This window comes from Bos javanicus, chromosome 2 (genome assembly GCF_032452875.1).
Source record: "Bos javanicus breed banteng chromosome 2, ARS-OSU_banteng_1.0, whole genome shotgun sequence".
NCBI classification, from domain to species: Eukaryota; Metazoa; Chordata; class Mammalia; order Artiodactyla; family Bovidae; genus Bos; species Bos javanicus.
This window is the reverse complement of record NC_083869.1, coordinates 125,173,160-125,185,518: the sequence shown is the minus strand read 5'-3', so window position 1 is coordinate 125,185,518 and position 12,359 is coordinate 125,173,160. Positions and strand designations below refer to the sequence as shown.

Sequence of the window (12,359 nt, the reverse complement as noted above, 5' to 3'; positions counted from 1 at the left end):
TAGTAAAAACTTAAAGTAATTATAAAGGTTAGTGCCAGCAAAGGTGTGACAAAACTAGTATTTACACAATTTGCTGGTGACGTTGTACCTGACTTAGTCCTTTTAAAAGCATTTTTTTTAAACGGAGAACACAATTTTATTCTAAAAATAGATCTCAGTAGCAATGAAATACCCAAAGCTGGTCATTATAATAAAAAAGGTAACAAGAATTTGCTTTAATTTTTTTTCCTTAAAAATAAAAAATTACTATTATAAAATACTGCCAACTCTCATTTATCTTTCAATTATTAATTTTATAGATCATCTAGGACATTTTAAAATCATAGACTGGATTTTGCCTAATATTTAGACATACAACTAGATTGTTTTTTATCTTCAAATAACCATCTCAAAGAATGCAAACAGAATAGAACGTTTAAATAAACATAATTAGGAAGATAAAGTGGTGCTTAGAAAATGTGCTCTAAAGTGAAATTCTAGTTTGCATCTCTGTTTTCCCTAATTTTTGCAGATAACCAAAAAAAAAGGTATCTGAAAGTAACAAATTATACAATCTATATGCAGAGAAAAAAGATTATTTCAAACCCAAACCACAGAAAGTTTAAAGGGAAATAATGACATTTAGCATTAAAAAGTGGTTTTATATCTTTAAAATGCTAAAGAAACAAGCATTCAAGAAAACTGCAGCCCTATCCACCATGTTCTGACTGACCTGAAGTACTAAAATATCAAGAATGCAGGAGACAAACAAGTTAAATTTAAAAGGCCCACATTTGTTGTTGTTTAGTCACTTAGTTGTGTCCCCGACTCTTTGCGACCCCATGGACTGCAGCACTCCAGCTTCCCTGTCCTTCACAATCTCCCGGAGCTTGCTCAAACTCATGTCCATTGAGTCGGTGATGCCATCCAATCATCTCATCCTCTGTCATCCCCTTCTCCTCCTGCCTTCAATCTTTCCCAGGGTCAGGGTCTTTTCCAATGAGTCAGTTCTTCCCATCAGGTGGGCAAAGTATTGGAGCTTCAGCTTCAGCATCCGTTCTTCCAATGAATATTCAGGATTGATTTCCTTTAGAATTGATTGGTTTGATCTCCTTGCCATCCAGGGGACTCTCAAGAGTCTTCTCCAGCACCACAGTTTGAAAGCATCAATTCTTTGGCATTCAGTCTTCTTTATGGTCCAACTCTCACAACCATACAGGATTACTGGAAAAACCATAGCTTTAGACTAGACAGACCTCTGTCAGCAAAGTGATGTCTCTGCTTTTTAACATGCTGTCTAGGTTTGTCATAGCTTTTCTTCTAAGGAGCCTTTTAATTTCATGGCTGCAGTCACCATCCACAGTGATTTCGGATACCCACATTACTCTGCAATATATTTTAAGTATATTTTGCAAATAAGTGAAAGCAATGTTTGAAAGATCAGTTTGGGCAACTTACTTATCAGTCACATTTCCTTTCAAACTAAGGAAACCATGTGTGTTGCATATTATTTCCTCCATACTATATGTGTCACATGCATTCTATCATATCCATATTTGGGATAATTTTTATCACCTATATTCATCACCACAATCAACCATAATGCACAGTGAGTAGAAATGATCCTTTTATATAAAAATTCTTGATATATGGCATTCTGTGAAAATTAAAAGGTGATCACGAGTCACATTTAATTCGTGTTAAACATAGGTGAAGGTTCGTTAGGATTCTTAGCTCATTGTTAAGCTATCAGAAATTAGTGTGATTTGCTTTAACCATGGGACTTTCCTGGTGGTTCAAACAATAAAAAATCTGCCTGCAATGCAGGAGACTCAGGTTCAATCCCTGGGTTGGAAAGATCCCCTGAAGAAGGAAATGGCAACCCACTCCAGTATTCTTGCCTGGAGAATTACATCGACAGAGAAGCCTGGCAGGTTATTCAGTCCATGGGGCTGCAAAAGAGTTGGACATGACCTAAGATAGAAGATACACTAGCTTAGTATTTAGTGTGAATAAATACTTCTTTTGTCAAAATTTGACCCTGAGTTTTCAACGCTCCAAAATAAACTATAAAACTGAAAACACTGCAAAATACTTTGGCTGGTCCCAGTGTCCTTACAATACTGTACTTTTTCTCCCCATTAACATAATACTCCTGAAAGTGCCTCCTCTTCAGCAAGCGAGGAAGAGGAGCAGTCTGAAGACCCAAAGAAGGCAGTAGAATGCTTCCTGCCTCAAAATTTTCTGCTTTAAAACTTCATAAGAATGTATTCCAAAATACATTGGTGTTTTAGTATAAAAATGCTGTCTCCCCAAACCTTTGAGTAAAACGGACCATGAATGAAAATGCAGCATTTTCATCCTGTAGGTGTAGTAGCCTAAGGAAAGAAAGAACGTTAAGTGAAGTCCAACCCTTTGTGACCCCATAGACAGTAGCTTATCATAGACTGTAGCCAACAGGCTTCTCCATCCATGGGGTTTTCCAGGCAAGAGTTCTGGGTGGGTTGCCATTTCCTTCTCTAGGGGATCTTCCCAACCCAGAGATCGAACCCGGGTCTCCTGCATTGCAGGCAGACGCTTTACCCTCTGAGCCACCAGGAAAGCCCAGTAGCCTAAGGGGAGCCTCACAAACCCTGGTTTGATAAACACAGCATTCATCTATGGCTCAGAGTTCTAAATGTTGTTTTGGCAGTTTTAGAGATGATATAATGGTCTTTTTTGTTTTTTTCTTTGTTTGCTGTGTTCAGTTGCTAACTCATGTCTGACTCTTTGCAACCCCATGGACTGTAGCCTACCAGGCTCCAAAGAGTTCTCCAATCAAGAATACTAGAGTGAGTTGCCATTTCCTACTCCAGGGATCTTCCTGACCCAGAGATTGAACCCAAGTCTCCTGCATTGGCAGGCACTGGCAGGCGGATTCTTTACCACTGAGCCATCAGGGAATTGTATCAGTGTGTTTACATTTTATCATTTGTAACATTTCCATATATAGAAAACAACTGTACACATCTTTAAAATATTTTCCAAATACAAAATTAACAGCTAAATATGAAATGAAGCAATAGCCAGTGGTGACAATATTCTCACAGTAGTAAATAATCCAACTCGTTATTTAAAACTGATAACTAAGTCTTTAAAACATTAGCATGTTAAACATTGCAATTTACTGAAATTACACAGAGAAATACGATAATTATATCAACGGCCATTGAACGCTCCAAAGAAGTTATTAATAAAAAGACAGCCTCTCCAACAACTTTCTAACAGAGTTAAGCCCAGGTATTGTTTCTGGGTTTAATTGCTTTGTTTGTGCGTGTGGCAGGGGTGGGGATTGTTTTTGTTTTGGGGATATGTGTTTTGTTTCTAAACAAAATTTGTCAAAATTTTGTTTCTAAACAAAACACATATATTATTAAACTTCAGGAATTCTTTGGCTAAGCTACAGTGGTGAGGACTCTGAACTTCCACTGCAGAGGGCAAGAGTTCCATCCCTGGTCAGAAATTTGGGAAATTGAGATCCCACATGCTGAGCAGCCAAAAAAAAAAAAAAAAATCCTATAATACACTGTACATTATATGCAGTGGCCTACTGATACTATTTTCAAGAAGAGAATACTAAATTAATTGACTGGGCTGCAAAACTTTTCTTCTTTCCATTGTTCCTTGGATTTTCTTAAATGACGGCAACACGTTCACAGATGGATCTATAACAAATGTCTCTTCGGGAACAGTACAGTTTGTATCCAGTATAAAGCATAGATTAAATTCCATATTTTAATAGAATACCACCAACAAAGCTGCCAGTATCAAATTTTAATCCTTTTTTTTGGGGGGGGGTGCCCATCACATGGCTTCCAGGATCTTAATTCCCTTACCAGGGATTGAATCCAGGCCAAGTCCTAACCACTGGACCACCAGGGAATTTCCAATCCTTTATTTTCATTAAAATTAATAGTTGCTGTAATTGTTACTAATGAAGAAAGAAATGTCATCTAACTACTGTGGGTTGCAGTCATTGCGGATGTTGACTGACGTTTGGGATGTCCATCATTGGAAAAGACCCTGACGCTGGGAAAGATTGAAGGCAGGAGGAGAAGGGGACGACAGAGAATGAGATGGTTGGATGGCATCACCGACTCAATGGACATGCGTTTGAGCAAACTCAAGGAGATAGTGAAGGACAGGAAAGCCTGGGGTGCTGCAGTCCATGGGGAAGAAAAGTCAGACACGACTTAGCCACTGCACAACAACAATGAAACACTTGTTATGTTGGATTGTAGACTAAGGTGATGAAAGTCATATCTACTGAGACCCCGGATGTTGTCATTTTAAAGGCTGCTGTAGACTCAAGGTGGTGACTGTCCCATTCTTTGAAACGGAGGAGGAAACTGGAGTTGTTGTTGGTTTCATAGCGCAGTTGGGAGATCCACGTGCATCCTGAGGTCTTCCCTGTTGGGTTAGCACTGGAGTTTTCTAGAGACAGCCTTCCTTGTGCCTGGAGATCCACTGGGCCTGCGCGGCCTTCCACAGCACTAACCTGCAGCGCCCCCAGGATCAGCGCCGCCCCAGTCCTGCTGTTCGCAGCAGCGGAGGAAGCGCGGCCCAGCTGAGGTTGGGCTGTGGCCGCTTTGCTCAACCGAGTCCGCTGTGCGTTTCCTCTCACCACCTGTTCCCTCCCTCCAGCCCCGCTACTCCGCCAACTTCCCCACCTCTTCACCCCTTATCCCCCCACCCCATCACCCCTCACTCCCCAACCCCCGTCTTCCTGCCCTCCCTACCTCCCCCTAAGGCCTTCCTCCCCGCCCCACCCCATGACCGCAGAGGGCTAGGGGAGCTTTTTTGAAAGAGCCCGGCCTTTTTAAAAGCAATTTGACGATCTGTTTTAGGAGGCTGTAATTCCTCTCCTGGAACTTTATCCTAATTCAATCATATAAAGAGACAAAAAATAAAGTAGCAAAAACTTGAAAATGACTTACCTGTCAAAGGTGTTTTGAGTGCTCCCTTTGGGGCAGGTCCCATGTTATATCCACCCCACAGATTACCTCATTTAATTCTCGAAACAATTCTCAGGGCTTCCCTGATGGTCCAGGGATTAAGAATCTGCCTTCCAATGCAGGGGACTCAGGTTTGATCCCTGGCCCAGGAACTAAGGTCATACATGCCATGGGGCAACTGGGCCCCCACGCCGCAACAAAGACCCAGCGTAGCCAGAATTTAAAAAGAAAAAATTCTGGGTGAGTGTAAAGTCACTCAGTGAGTGAGTGTCCAACTCCTTGTGATCCCATTGTAGCCCACCAGGCTCCTCTGTCCATGGAGTTTTTTAGGCAAGAGTACTGGGGTGGGTTGCTCTTTCCTTCTCCAGGGGATCTTCCCAACCCAGGTATTGAACCTGGGTCCCCGCATTGCAGGCAGACGCTTTACCACCTGAGCCACCATGGGAGCCGGATGTGATATATACTATTTTACCCCTCATATACCAAATAGGGAAACTGAGGCTGGAAGAAATACTGTGGCTCGTGCAGAGCTCAACAGAGTTAAAGCTGGGGTTCCACCCAGGCCATAGCCCCCCCCCCCAGGAATCACATGCTTTACCAGCTGCTTCTGCCAGGTCTCTGACTTAGTGACCCTTTGCTCCATGGTAGCTTCCTGTTCCCAGACCCAACCCTCAGCACCATGCTGCTATCTTGATCTGATAAGAGGTTTAAGAAATGCTTCTTCAAGGGATGACTTAGCTGAGGGGTAAGGGGCAGGACAGTGGTCATGTATGGATGTGAGAGTTGGACTGTGAAGAAAGCTGAGCGCCAAAGAATTGATCTTTTTGAACTGTGGTGTTGGAGAAGACTCTTGAGAGTCACTTGGAGTGCAAGGAGATCCAACCAGTCCATTCTGAAGGAGATCAGCCCTGGGATTTCTTTGGAAGGAATGATGCTAAAGCTGAAACTCCAGTACTTTGGCCACCTCATGCGAAGAATTGACTCATTGGAAAAGACTCTGATGCTGGGAGGGATTGGGGGCAGGAGGAGAAGGGGACGACAGAGGATGAGATGGCTGGATGGCATCACTGACTCAATGGATGTGAGTCTGAGTGAACTCCGAGAGTTGGTGATGGATAGGGAGGCCTGGTGTGCTGCGATTCATAAGGGTCCCAAAGAGTCGGACACGACTGAGCGACTGAACTGAACTGAACAATGATACAGCTCCTGTCTTTTCTACAGAGCTGTGTGGAGAAGCGGCTGCGGGTGACAGTGTCTGAAGCCTCCACATTGTGCTGATGTCTATAGATAGGTCATCTCATTAGAACCTGGCAGCTCCAAGTTAGGGCATCATTAGGCTCTTTGGCAGATATGGACACTGAAGCTCAGAGAGGGGAGGTGACCAGCTCAAGGTCACACAGCAAACAAGTGATAATGGGCCCAGAATCCTAGTCCAGGGTGTCTGATTCTAAGACCCACACTTCCTCCCCAGGCTATCTGTTTGACAGACACTCAGAATATAACCACTGTGGTGGACTCGGGCTTGTGAAATGTTGGGCTGACGCTGGTGGGGAGGATGTTTGGCAGATGGGCCTAGGGAACACGGACCCAGCTCCAGTGACAGATTCAGTACCAGAAGTCAGGCTGTGCCAGGTCTGGGATCCAAGGAGGGGTGGGGAATTTGGTGTGGCCTTGGCAGATGCTTGATTGGTGCAACTAAGGAGAAGGTAATATGCAGAGTCTGAAGCTATGTTCATGTGCAAGTGGAGAACTATGCAGGGAATTGGAGGCAGAATCCCAGTCAAGGACTGGGGCCAATGAGCAAGAGGAGAAGCCCGCGGCACCATGGATTTATGGATCCCCAGCAGCATCTGCCAACTTTATGGCCTTTTCCACATCCACAACTTCCCCCCTACCCCCACAGGAGAGAAGGGGTAGGATCAGGGATGATGACAACTGCTGATTCACCTCAGGGGAATCACCCTCCTGCTGCTCTCCTCCCCCACCCCCCAACCCAGAGGCAAATGGATGCAGAAGACCACCTTATGTACTGCTGTTGGGAATGAAAATTAGTGCAGCCACTTTAAAGCAGTATGGAGGATCGTCAAAAAATTAAAAATGGACCTACCATATGGCCCAGCAATTCTACTTCTGGATATTTACCCAAAGAAAATAAAAACAGTATCCTAAAAAGATGTATGCACCCCTAGATTCACTGCAACACTATTTATAATAGCCAAGATATGGAAGCAACCTAAATGTCCATCAGTAGAAGAATGGATAATAAAAGATGTAGTATATATATATGCAATGGAATATTCTGCTAAGTCGCTTCAGTCGTATCGAAGTCTGTATGACCCTATGGACTGTAGCCTGCCAGGCTCCTCTGTCCATGGAATCTCTAGGCAAGAATACTGGAGTTGCCATGCTCTCCTCCAGTGAAATATTACACAGCCATAAAGAAAATGAAATTCTACCATTAACAACACATGGGCAGACCTAGAGGATAGTATGCTAAGTGAAATGTCAGAGAAAAACAATTATTGTATGATCTCACTTATACAGTAACAAACACAACAAAACAGGAATAGAGTTGCTGACACAGAGGGCAAGCTGATGGTTGCCAGGAAGGAGTGGGAGGTTGGGCAAAAATAAATGAAAGGAATTAAGAGATACAAACCTCCAATTATATTAAGAAAATAAATAAGCCACAAGGAAGTAATATGCAGCCTAAGAAACATAGTCAAAATAGTGTAATAATTTTGCATGGTACCAGATGGTTACTGGGCTTGTGGTGACCATTGTGTAGTGGATTTAACTGTTGGATTACTATTTTGCTGACCTGAAGCTAACGTAATACTGTGAAGCAACTATGCATCAACTTTTTAAAAAAGTGTTCGTAGAACCTCCCACCACACTTTCCCATAACTCTGCCTTTGCTGGCCTTGGCGCAGGTGCTGAGCTGGGTGGTCATAGAGTAGGGGCCTCAAAAGGTGGAGCTGGGAGGGCTGAGGAAGCCAGCCGAGAGGAAGAAAACCCTCCTGTCATGGACTTGTTCACCCTGGAATACCATCACACGAATCAAGAAGCTCTTTCTAGGGACTTTCCCAGCAGTCCAGTGGCTCAGACATGACTTAGCAACTAAACAGCAACATGTAGCTCCCAAAGACCAGGAAAGAGATGGTACCAGCAGAGGACAAGTAGCAAGGTAAGTTTCCTATCTGTCTACTCATGCTCCCCACACCAGCCCTGCCTCCACCAAGAGCTGCTGTGCCCTGGGTCACTTCCTCCACAGGAAAAAAATCGGAGATGAAGTCTTCTGGGGGGAGGCACCTCAGGATCACTGAGGTGCCTGAGTCATGCATCTGAGCGCAGAATGAGGTATCGAGATCAGTGGTTCTAAGAATCTTGTAAGAAAGGATCCGGCTCACCTTCGAAAGGAGCCAAATCAAGGTGTGGCCAAGCCCATCCACACGAGAAGCACCGTCTCCCATGCTTGGCCCCAGTTGGAGCCTGAGGAAAGCAGAGTAGGAAGGATGAGAAGCTTGCAAATACTGAACACCTACAGTATGCCAAGAGTTGTACTCATCTCACTGAATCCTCGCTAAGAACTCGAAGATTCTCAACTTTCCCCATTTCACATGTGAAAGTGGTTTCGTTCAGATTCTTTGCTCTGGAATCAGCAATCCACTGAAGTGAGTGCTTCCTGAAAGGGGGGTGGGTTGGGGTGGAAAAGCAGTATTAACTTTAAGAATCAGAAGCTATGATCTGGAATACATGCACGTGGATTAGTACTCTCCATGTATTAGATATTCTTCTATGCACTTTTATTTAATCATTACGGCAACCTCATGAAGTAGGTATTAATATCATTCCCATTTTACAGATGAGAACCAGGACACAGAGAAGTGAAATGGCTCGGCTAGTAAGTGATAGAGCCAGAATCTGAACCAAGGTTCAATCTGGAACCAGAGACTACCCCAGCTGCCTAGTCAGCTGTTTTATAGCTGGCTGGGCCTGAGAAATAATCTTGAATGAGGGCTTTATTCCTCTCTCCTGCTGTAGACCAGCTGTCTCTGGTGTGAAATGGCCATAAGCCAGCTCCTGCGTGCCTGTCTCCTCCATTTAAGAGGCCAATCAGACTAAGACTGAAATTCCAAATTCCTGACAGACTCTGATTGGCCCATTTTAGTTCAGATCCATTCCCTTTGTCCAATCAGCTGAGTTAGGGTTGGAGGAGGGGGACAGGGTCACAAAATATAGAAGCCCCAGTACAGGAAATATGTGAAGATGAGAGGGACAATTATCAGAAAATGGGGAAGTTGCACTGAAAAGCCACCCAGATGGTTTCTGCTAGAGGGAAATAAGGCTCAGGAAGACTGAATAATTTGCCCAAGATCACTGGTAGTAAAGGATGAAGCCCAGATACAAACTTGGGTTGGTTTGTCTCCAAATCTAAGCCCTTTACTCCATAGTACACAGCCTCCTCACAAAAGTAAAAACCTTGGTTAGATGCATGAGGTAGGTTTACAAGGTAATTTTCATTTGGCCAGTATTTGTTAAGCACCTGCTACGCATCAGGAACTGTTCTAGACAATGGAGTTACAGGCGAATAAAACAGATAGAAGTCCCTGTTCTCATGAAACTGATGTTCAAAGTGATACAATTGAATAAGGACAGAGGCCCATCTTGGAGAAAAACACCTTTGGTTGGTGCCCCAGATGGTGTGGAACATGGAAAGAACGTGGACTTTGATGTCTGTCACAGACATTGGCTCCTTTTGGACGTTTCCCAGTGGACTGCAAAAATGGCACCAATTCTTCACCTTTCCCAGTACGGTCTTCCCTCAGTATCTGCTGGGGACTGGTTCTAGGACAACCACGACTCTGCACCCCCAATTCAGATACCAAAATGTGCATGGTATTTGCACACAACCTATGCATATCCTCTGCTATACTTTAAATCATCTCTAGATTACTTATCATCTCTAATACATTGTAAATGCTGTTTAAATACTTATAAATACAATGTAAATACTATGTAAGTAGTTTTCCTTTTTGGAATTCTTTTTTTCAACCGTTTTTGATCCATGGTCAGTTGAACCAGTGAATGTGGAACATACAGACGTGGAGAGAGAGCCAACTGTATCGACAGCCTTTGCCATGAAATGTCACAGTGCTCTCACTCAGATGCTGGTCTTAGTCACGTGTCTTGCTTTGGCCACTAGGATATTAGCAAACGTGATGTAAGGTGGGCCTTAAAAAACACTTGTGCGATAGGCTTTGCCTCCTCTCCTGCCTCTGCCATTACCCAGGAGAACATATCAGAAGTAACCCCCTGGGAGAACAGAACCAGAGAGTCGTTCTCCCAGACAAGGTCAGACTAAATCAGCCAATAGCCAGGCAACCTCCAGACATGTAGTGAATGTGAAAGTGCATGGACTATACAGTCCGTGGAATTCTCCAGGCCAGAATACTGGAGTGGGTAGACTTTCCCTTCTCCAGGGGATCTTCCCAACCCAGGGACTGAACCCAGTCTCCTGCATTGCAAGCGGATTCTTTACCAACTGAGCTATCAGGGAAGCCCTCAGACGTGTAAGTCCAACCGAAATCAGTGGAGCTGCCCAGCTGACCACCAGATGTATATGCTTATTGTTGCTTGCTTTGGAAACATGCAATTGTTTGCTATGCACTATCCTTTCAGTAATAGATAACTGATATACCCCTCAACAATGTATTAATTTTCTTTGTGACCTTGATGGAAAAGTAACTGCAAATGACCCATGCCGCTAAAGAAACCATATCCTTCTTCTCACCCTGGAGGATAGGTCCATGATGGAAACTAACCTTGTCAAACACATTCTCCTGAGAATTTGAATTTAGAGACAGTGCAGCCAAGATAAGAGATCTTGTTAGAGGTCATTCATTACACTGGTGGTGGCAGGACTCAAGTGTCAGTGTGTCTCCCCCCGATCCTAGACCCTCCGTCTCTCCTTTGGTTCCTCTCTGTCCCCTAACTTACTTCTCCAGCTACCTATAAATCTTTGAGCCTCGACCACATCCCTCCAGTAAATTCTCTTTTGCTGAAAACTGGCAGAGGTGGTGTCTGTTGCTTGCAGCCAAAAGGTCTAACTGCTACTCTGCCAGCTAGACCCAAATTCAAGTTCCAGTCCTGTTACTTAAGAGCTGATAGTTGTCCGGACACTGGCTGGGTACATGACCTCTCAAGAGATCCTTTGACCCTGATGTCACCCAAGAACCACAGGGAAATGAGAGCAGCAGTGTCAGGGATTCTGAGTGGCAACTCCCATTCTTCCATGACAGGGGGCAATTCCCTCCTGTCCATACAGCTAGGCAGCCGGAGTCTGGCTAGGTGACTGACCCATGCTTGCTTCCTGGGATGCTCCCACCTGGTCGTTGAATTTTGGGGGACAGTTGCAAAGACAAGGGAACAACTGGGATAGTCACAGTGGGAACAGTGCCAGGGGCGTTGTCCTCACAAGCAAGATCCTTGGCTCCATTAGCTGCCCACCCTCTTGTTTTTTGGGTCTGGTTCTCCTGATTTCTTTTCAATCCTGGGATCCATCCAGTGTCCTTCTAATAAATTTCATTCCAGAATGAGTGTAGTTACATGTACCCAAAAACTCTGGTGTAGTAAGAACAATGCCCATTTTACAGAAGAGGAAATGAAACTGGATTGGAATTTATTTACTGACCAAGACTCTAACAGACTGGACTTTGAGCTCTTTGAGGACAGAGACTCTGTCTGATTCACCTCTGTGTCACTGCCCTCCTGAAGAGAGTCTGGCAATGAGCAGAAACTTCATGCATATTTTGGAAAATGGGAAGGAAGAAAGGAAAGGAAGGAGAAAAACAGGAGGGAGGAAACCAAAACATAAAAGGAAGAAAAAGGGAAAGCAGAACTCCCCACCACCACCCTGCCACCCCTGTGAGTTCAGGCCAGCTGTCAGCCTTTTTCAGATTCACTTCCAAAGACTTCAGGAAGCAGATGAAGTTTCTAGAACTGCACACCCAAAAATGGCACAATCCAAACCCTTCGCCCTCCTGAAAGGACAGCAGAGTGAAAAGAAGGACAGGTTTGGGAATCAGATTTGGAATTTACCCACCTGCTGGCTATATGACTTCGGAACAAAGCTTAGTGTCCTGATCCAAGGATGAGCATGTGCATCTGTGATTTTAAGAGATAAGAACTGCCTCCAGAGCCAGGGGCTGGGATTTCATGGTGAACAGACACAGACAGAGACCTTGCTCCCCTGGAGCTTACAGACTCGTAGTGGCTGTGCTGAGGAGAACAGAATTAATCGAATGAGTAGACAAGTAAATGGAGAATTAAATTGTGTTAGCACTACCCAGGTGAAATACACAGTCTATCAGGGAAATCAATGAC

The 12,359-nt window shown here is 44.2% G+C and overlaps 1 protein-coding gene across 2 annotated transcripts in view; it reads right to left on the bottom strand.

Annotated features, from left to right (window-relative positions):
- The window catches only part of EYA3 (EYA transcriptional coactivator and phosphatase 3), a 189,724-nt gene that overhangs the window by 129,496 nt on the left and 47,869 nt on the right, over positions 1-12,359 (bottom strand). For both annotated transcript variants that reach the window (XM_061391230.1, XM_061391241.1), the window contains exon 2: positions 12,079-12,254. The gene's annotated coding sequence lies outside the window, so the exon portion shown is untranslated. The remainder of the gene's footprint in view (positions 1-12,078; positions 12,255-12,359) is intronic.